The sequence below is a fragment of the Octopus bimaculoides genome, chromosome 7 (assembly GCF_001194135.2).
Source record: "Octopus bimaculoides isolate UCB-OBI-ISO-001 chromosome 7, ASM119413v2, whole genome shotgun sequence".
NCBI classification, from domain to species: domain Eukaryota; kingdom Metazoa; phylum Mollusca; class Cephalopoda; order Octopoda; family Octopodidae; genus Octopus; species Octopus bimaculoides.
The window spans coordinates 12,713,377-12,721,991 of NC_068987.1; the positions used below are offsets into that span (position 1 = coordinate 12,713,377).

The window sequence follows — 8,615 nt, forward strand, 5'->3', positions numbered from 1 at the left end:
ATATATATATATATATATATATATATAAATAATTATATATATATACGTATATATATATATATGTGTGTGTGTGTATGTGTGTGTGTGTGTGTATTAGTAGATGACTGATTTAGGTTGCTGAGACACAGTATGTAGTTTAACAAAATAACCCGGTAGAAACACCTGTCTACAGTTGTCCTCTCATCTCTCAAGACAATAAGCATGTTCTTTTTTTTAATGGCACATTGACTTTGGAGAAATTCTTGACTCTTGGGATTATCTCCCCTTCTTATATAGAATTGGTCTAGATTACCATCCAACTAATTATAACACGCCCTTTATAGATGGAAATAGTTGTAATAAACCAAGAACTTATGTTGTATGGTATTTCATACACTTATATTTGTCTAATATTGCATTTCATACTTTAGCAAGAGCAAATTAATTTGAACATATTGAGTATATCTTATTTGTACTTTATTACATAATTGTAAAGTAGAGTTCCGTAACTAATTTTGAATGCTGAGGCACCGTATATAGTTTGACGTGAGCATAAGAAGCTGGTAACGTTTGTCTCAATGCGCCACTGGCCACAGCTGAATTAACATCTTTAGAGAGAATAAATTGATACTAAAATATTTCGTAAATATATTAACATAAGCAAAACAGAAATTCGAAATAAATTACCACAAATTCAAAATAATCACAAAATTGGACCACTCACTCATACTCTACAACACTCGCCGCTTAAATATTAACTATTATGAAACTAAATTTTGGTATTAACTTTGCAGTATCATATTTAAGAATGGTATGATGGATTCATTAGGTTTCCAAGTGCTTAGCTTTCATCCACTACCTTCATCATATAGAACCTAACACACACATACACAAACACACACACACACACACACACACACACACACACACACACACCTGAAATAGATTTCATGGTCCTAATACGATAGATAATTTATAAAGTCGTTAGTATTTTGAGTGAGTGTACGGTTATTGGTCTAATATTCTATCTTGTGTCATTTCACTGTGGTTGCTCACATAAACGTAAGACCATATATAAAGACTTCTTTTTTTAAAAAAGATCTAGTAGAATCTTTAACATGTTAATTAAATGCTGGAATTCGGGTCATTTGATTATTTCAAAGAGATTATTTCGAGCATATGCGATTAGACAAATGAGTGATGTTTTTATTTAGAAATGGAGATATAGATATAACAGATCTGTTCAAGTGAAGTGTGACAATGAATGTTCAAACAAACAGAGGACGCTGTAGTAATTCTAAAAGCTTAGAACTCCAAAATTAGATATTATTTGTAACGAATGGTCTACTATTCGAGCATAGGGTATTTCTTTCTTTTGATACGGTCTAATATTTGATTGAGTACAGCTGGCACATCGTATCATCTAGTAAGTTCTGGTACCGCAAAGAAGTAACCTTTATAAAAAGCAAGTAACTTTTAGATCACAAAAGGAATCCAGATTATCTCTCAGTATTTGTAACTTCAGATTCTGCCTTCGCATTTAATGAACGGAACCTAATTTTGTAGATAACTACATGTATGAATTTGTGTACGAGATGGATTTCCAAACGTGACAGAGTAATCAAGACTGTATAGAGATTGTTATGTGGTTTACGAACAGACGAATTAAAGTGTTTCTAAAAGGGAACTAATGTTTTTGATTTGTTCGTACATATTACTTGAGCTCCTTTTCAGAATATATTGGAGATCTTAGTTAATGAAAGATATGTTTGTGAGAGATTTAATGTTTACGACCGGGTGTTGCTTTTGATTGGATGAGAAGGAAGATAATAAGAGAGAAAGGGAAATAGAGAGAGGATATACGTGATGCCTTTACCAACGTATAAATGTGAACGTTTTCTTTTAATGTAGCAACAAATACCAATGGGTACTGACTATTTTTGCCTCAGGAAAGAAATTAACATGGTATTTTTCTTCTTATTCTAAAAGCAAAGAGAAACTAAGCGGGCAGTTAACAGTTTCTAAATGAGAACATTAGCATCAATACACGAAATAAGTTTTTTCCGACCAACTGGAAAGTTTTGAGAATGTAGTAAGATATTGTGTTTTATACAGGATATAAGCTAGAGCTCACACCGCACTTTAATGAATGTAGATCAGGAATGCTTCTAAATAGCACTTCATCTAAGCTTTTCCCCATCTGTAAAAAATTAGGAAAACTGTGCTGGCGATTCTCAAAGAAAAACCAAGATTGAGTGGATAAAATGTTAATTTCTCAGTGGAAAGATCATGTGTTTATACCTTGCCTTCAGTGCTATTGTACGGGAGAACAAGCACAAGCATATGATATATATATATATATAATGGGATTCCATACAGTTTCCCCTCCCCAAATTCACTCAGAAGTTATTAGTCGGTCCTGCGAGCTATAGTAGGAGACACTTGCCGAAGGTATCACACAGTGGGACTGAAACCGAAACCTCATGGTGGCAAAACGAGCTTCTTAACCATACGGCCACGTTTTCCGGTCTTAATCTACTAAGTTGAAAGTGGTTATCTGTGGAGGAACGATAATCTGGTAAATCACAAAGGATTGTTTGGATGATGATCTATCTAACTTTATCTAGTTCAAATTTAGCATTATCCACGTTTAACTATTTATTTATCAATAGGGAAGCTGCACCTAAGAGGAATTCCGAATTCTTTGAATGCTACTTAGATTTAGAACACTCCTCACACACACACACACTTCGCCCCCCCCCTCTCTGTTACTCTTTCTCGCATAACATGACTATGCTCCGTCTTGCATTACTAACTTAAATTATATACAGGTGTCTGGTTAGATGAGAAACGATAACATCTACATAAGAACAGTTTTTCTGTTTTTGTAAGCGATATGCATGTGACTATATATATCACAAGCTAGAATATTAAGGAAATATTGGAGTTTCATCTCTCATAGATATCATGTGGGTGAAATTACTACTTGTTCTTTTTACAGGGATGCAATAAGATATGTCATTCATGTATTTCAAACGATATTAGCAACACCTATTAAATCGATTTTTTTTTCTGGAATAAATAATGGCTTTCACATCCAGATATTCGGGAACTTATCTTTTTTTTTTTTTTTTTTAGTTTACCAAAAGTAAGAAATACTTATTGAGCTTAGTATTGGCATCGTCGACATATTTTACTAGATTAAATTGACCCATCTACTTAAGTAGTACTGAATTATAACGACCCAGAAAGAGTGGAATGCAAAATTGATCTTGGTACTTTTTAATGGTCCCTAGCGTCTTGATTTGAACCCAGAACATCAGGGCCCAGAAATAAATATTTTAAGCCATCATGACATATGCTCTACAAATTATGCTAATCTGCCATCTTAAATTCAACCAGCTTTCTAGTAATTCATATTGCAGCGTTTTCCTATACTTGCTGTCTTCTCTCGCGCCTTGCGCGACAATGGCGTAGCTAGTGTGTATACTGCCCGAGGCAGCCCTTGAATTTGCTACCCCACTGTGCCCTCAAGCTTATGCAGGCTTATGTACAGAACAAACAGCGCCACCTCCATAAAAGTATCCACCCCCTCGCCATTTCACCAACTATGCTACTGCTGTGTGAGGTCATTCACCCCCTCGTACTTTTTTTTAAAGTATCGTTTTATAAAATGTTCTTTCTTCGATGAATTCTAATTTTCGCTAAAGAAAGAGTTGGGGGGAACTAACTGAATATATTGCCAGACATATAAGGCAATCAAATCAAAAGACCCAGTCTTCGGTGAGGTAGCATTCTTATAGCTGAGAATAAAATATCTTACATTGATTTAAGTGCAAATACTTATACTGATTTGATAAAGTTGATTGAATGTAGCTCAGTATTTCATTAAGATATCGACCCCGGTGGAAAAAAATATAAGATTTATATTCAGAATACAAAAGGGGCGCTACTGGTTAGAGCAACGATGCTCCGTCTGGCAGGTCAACTTTGCCTTTCATCCTTTCAAGGTCGATAAAACAAATGCCAATTGAGCCCTGGGCCTCGATGTAATTGACTTACCCCCTCCCGAAATTGCTGGCCTTGTGCCAAAATTTGAATCCAATAGTTGGAACTAGTTATCTTTATACGGATTTCTTTGGGGTTCGTTATTGGTATCAGCTTCCTTATTTTATTAGAAAGTCTCTTCAATTTATGATTTGTTTAACATTTTTTATCTGCTTTCCAAATATTCTGAAAGTGAATTATTTGGCCAGCGGTGCACACATTTTTCTCATTTATTTGTTAATTTTTCTTTTCCTTGAGATAAGACCAGATTCATGGACTGAATTGAATTTAGTATTTTAGTCATACGTATGTTATCGACGAAAAAGAGATAACAGTTGAAGTTAGCGAGATTTTAAAAACAAAATTTAGCAGGATAAAACTTAGTACGTCACTTTGATTTACGCCAACCAGATACCTTTATTTTTACCTTTACAATACCATTAGCATTAAAGTCTATTGTGTTGATAGATTTGAAGAGTGCCACGTTTACTGCTTAGAATATTTAGTTCTGTTCCTCGAAATTGAATTTACATCTCACAGGGTAGATGTTATCTTTCATTTCTCAGAGGTTGATAAAATAATTAAAGGTAATATAATGAATTCAAATTAATGGACTTAATTACTTTCATGCACAAATTGGCCTTGTGCCAGAGTAAAATATCTTTAATGATGTTAATTGTCCTATCATATTATACATTTTACAGAGATGACAGGATGAACTCATAGCATCTGAAAATGATTTACGACAGAAGGCGACAAAAATGGATGATAAATTGTTGATTAGCCCCAGGTCATCTCTGATTAAAAAAAAGCATATGATCAAAGAGGAACCATCATTGACCAATCTGACTTTTGTGTATAACTAAGATTACATGACTGTAACACGTCCATCCATTTTAAGACGTTAGAATTGAAAAAAATTGGTTGCTATTTCTAATCGGTTGAGCGACCAGTTAACAATATTCTTATTGGTGTTAAGGATGGTTTAATGTATGGATTTTTCATAAGCTTGAAATAATCAGTAAGTTTCCAGAATAAAATATTCCAGCCTATTTTGATATCAGATCCATACTGCATGCTGTGAGAATGCTGACAGGTGGGAAGGGGAATTCAGGAAGTGGTGGCGGGTAGATAAAATCTAAAGGTTTGAAATTGGGAAGGCGATCTCGGCAATACAATCTTAAAACGGTGCAATTACAGCTAGATTGTTTTTAAATACATTCGAATATTGTGTGTATGAACGAATTTTGTTGTAACTTCTTCCTGGACCCGTATAAAATCTGTACGTTTTGTAATGTTATGGGAGAAAATATTGAAGAAAAAAGTGGAAGAAAATAGATTATGTGAAAATGATATTCAATTCGCTCTCTTCTAAATATTATATCTTTAAGCAAGGTTTACAAATATTTCATAGATAAACTAACCGTAGTTTAAGTGATATGAAAGTGTTTAATGGCATATATATATCATTTGATATAACCACTCACATATTTATGTTTGTATACAGGTGTATATAAATACATTTAGATACAGGGATACATCCATCCATTTGCCTAATTTCTATCTTTTCTTTTTTTTTTACAGCTGGAGGATTAAAATTTTGCAATAAAATCATTTGGAATGAGAATGAAGGAATTGAAACGATAACGCCATTCACTTGTTGCAAATTTATTTACTTTTATGCCCATTTCTTTGCTCTAGCAATATTTCTAGCTAATTTTTCGTCTGTGGCAAATTTCCAGACTATCTAGTTTCGTATTTGCTTCATTCCATTTTGTAAATGCTTTTCCCTTTTTTTTTTTTTTTCTAACTGAGCGGGTACATAAGATTATTGTAACTTTTTAAAACATGATAGCCGATAAATAGTTTCTTCATCTGGTATCATGTCACGGTGGAACTTGAAAGGATAAGCAATGTGCTTAATCTTAGCATCCTATCCATTTTTTGATGGGGGATGGGCGTCTTCTAGCAGAGGTAAACATTTATCAATTTTTAAAACATCTCTGTTTTTGAGGAAAAGACATACACAGATATTTATATTAATTTCATTTGATTATAATATTATATTTATTTAGCGTTTAGTATTATAAGAAATATTACACAGGAATGGGAGTAAACAAATCCGTCATAATAATTTATCGAGCGAAAACGTCTATTTTCATTTGCTATTATAAAAATTATAAAGGTAAATAAGAAAATTCTATCTAGTGTTTCAAAATAAGCAACCCAGCTGCACACTGTACCTATCAGATTTCCCTTATAAAGGTAGCGAATCTACATGCGCGGAGTACTAATCAGACATCATAGTTACAAGCAGACTGAAAGTGGCTGTGTGTGTGAGTGGGTGGGGTATGTATATGCGTGTATGTGTATGTATATTTGTGTATGTGTGTATGCCTGTGTGGGTGAAATACCGATTACATCATTACCACAAACTTTTTTTTTCATTGTTTAGGTAAATCTATAATTTTATTTAATACTTTACTTTTAGTCTGTCACCAGCAAAGATTTTGCAAGACTAATATTCTTGTTAGAAAGTATCTTAAAGGATTAAATAATTTACCTATACAGATTTAATGTGTGTGCGCGCGTGAATGTATGTAAATGTACATGTATGTATGTATATGTACATGTATGTAGGTATATGAACATGCATGTATGTATGTGCATGCGATTGTGTGTGTATATATATATGTATTTAAGTAGGTACGTTGCTTGGTATTGGAACCAGAAATGTCGAGAAGTTTAAAAACTTTAATATAGATTTAATTTTTTAAAAAATGGGAGATGGACGAACTTTTTTTGTAGAGGAATGTTGTTAGTTTACCAAATAAAACGTTGTGGATGGCTGGGAGTAAACTGACAATGTGTCGAAACTAAAAACAAAAACAAAAAAAAAGGCATTTGCTATGATAACACAGATTCTAAATAAACTTTTCGAGAAACTCTGCAGTATTTTGTTTGCTTTTGAATTAAATATGAGAAATGTTAAATTTCAACTTCGTTGTAAAACTAAAATATCAAATTCTCAGGTAAGATGTAATGCTAAAGTTTTTCGAATAAATAATTAAAGAATTCTTAATAATAATGATAATCCTTTCTACTGAAGGCACAAGGCCTGAAATTTTGGGGCAAGGGACTAGTCGATTACATCGACCCCAGTGTGTAACTGGTACTTATTTAATTGACACCGAAAGGTTGAAAGGCAAAATTGATCTCGGCGGAATTTGAACTCAGAACGTAATGACGGACGAAATGCCGCTAAGCAATTTGCTCGGCGTGCTAACGATTCTGCCAGCTCACCGCCATAATATTAATAATAATAATAATGATAATAATAATAATAACAATGATAATCTTTTCTACTGGAGGCAAAAGGCCTCAAATTTGTAGGGTGGGGACTCGTCAATTATATCGACCGCTGTGTTTCACTAGTACTTAATTTATCGACCCCGAAAGGATGAAAGGCAATGTCGACCTCGGCGGAATTTGAACTCAGAACGTAATGGCAGACGAAATGCCGCTAAGCATTTTGTCCGGCATGCTAACGATTCTGCCAGCTCGCCGTCTTATTGTAGGTGGATGAAAGTGGCGTGAATGGTGCGAGTGAACCGGTCTGCCTTGAGCATACGCCTGTAGTTGGAAAAATGGATAGGAAAAAAAAGCATCTGCCCCAAAAGTCAGAGTACCCATGGTTTTTTATGGGGTTTTTCTATGAGCAGCCCTTAAACATCTCTTCCCTATTGAAGATTACATACTGTTGATTTCTTTCTTTTTTTTATAAACTTTGTTAGTCTGGTTTACACGCAAAAACAATACACGCTCACGCACATACATACACATTCTTCATTTAGCGCTGTGCTGTCCATAATGTTTTTCTTAATGTAAACTTTGTGGTGATATAATGATAATAATAATAATAATAATAATAATAATAATAATAATAATAATAATAATAATAATAATAATAATAATAACAATAATAATATTAATAATAATAATAGAAAAAGAACGGTTCTTATAAAAGGAAATATTCCAAATAACATTTTTCTTTCCTGCTAAACTGATCGAAGTTGAATTAATCGTAATTAAAAGTAAAACATCTTAATTTAAGACGATGAATTGTGTTTAGCGGTGTTACAAAGCTTAGTTTATTGATAATGTAGTTAAAGTATATTCGATTTCCTATTTAAAATGTATGACTAAGTTTTAATTAACACGTTTTCAACATATTAAATTCAAACAATTTTTTCGCAAACATCTACATCAACGTATTTGTTAACGTAAGAAGTTTGAGAGAAAACATCAGCTTTAATCTTGCTGATTACAGGTAAGCAAATATTTAAAACGTGGGAAGGATGAAACGGAAGAAGAAAAAATGTAAATTAAATTGTTAGAATAACGATTCAATTATTTTAAAGGATAGAAATTTCAAAGAAAATGTGCTTAAAAATCTTTTATAAAAATAAAACTTCATTATAAGTTTTAATTATTCATGGCATGTATCGGATTTAATTTCCCAATAAAGGGGATAAGAAAATAAGGAAATAGAAAAAGAGCCGGATGGGTAATTGTGTATGTGCGTATAT

At 33.1% G+C, this 8,615-nt stretch overlaps 1 protein-coding gene across 1 annotated transcript in view; it reads right to left on the reverse strand.

Annotated features, from left to right (window-relative positions):
* LOC128248319 (disorganized muscle protein 1-like) overlaps positions 1 to 8,615 on the reverse strand; it is a 58,549-nt gene that overhangs the window by 49,335 nt on the left and 599 nt on the right. The window lies entirely within an intron of this gene.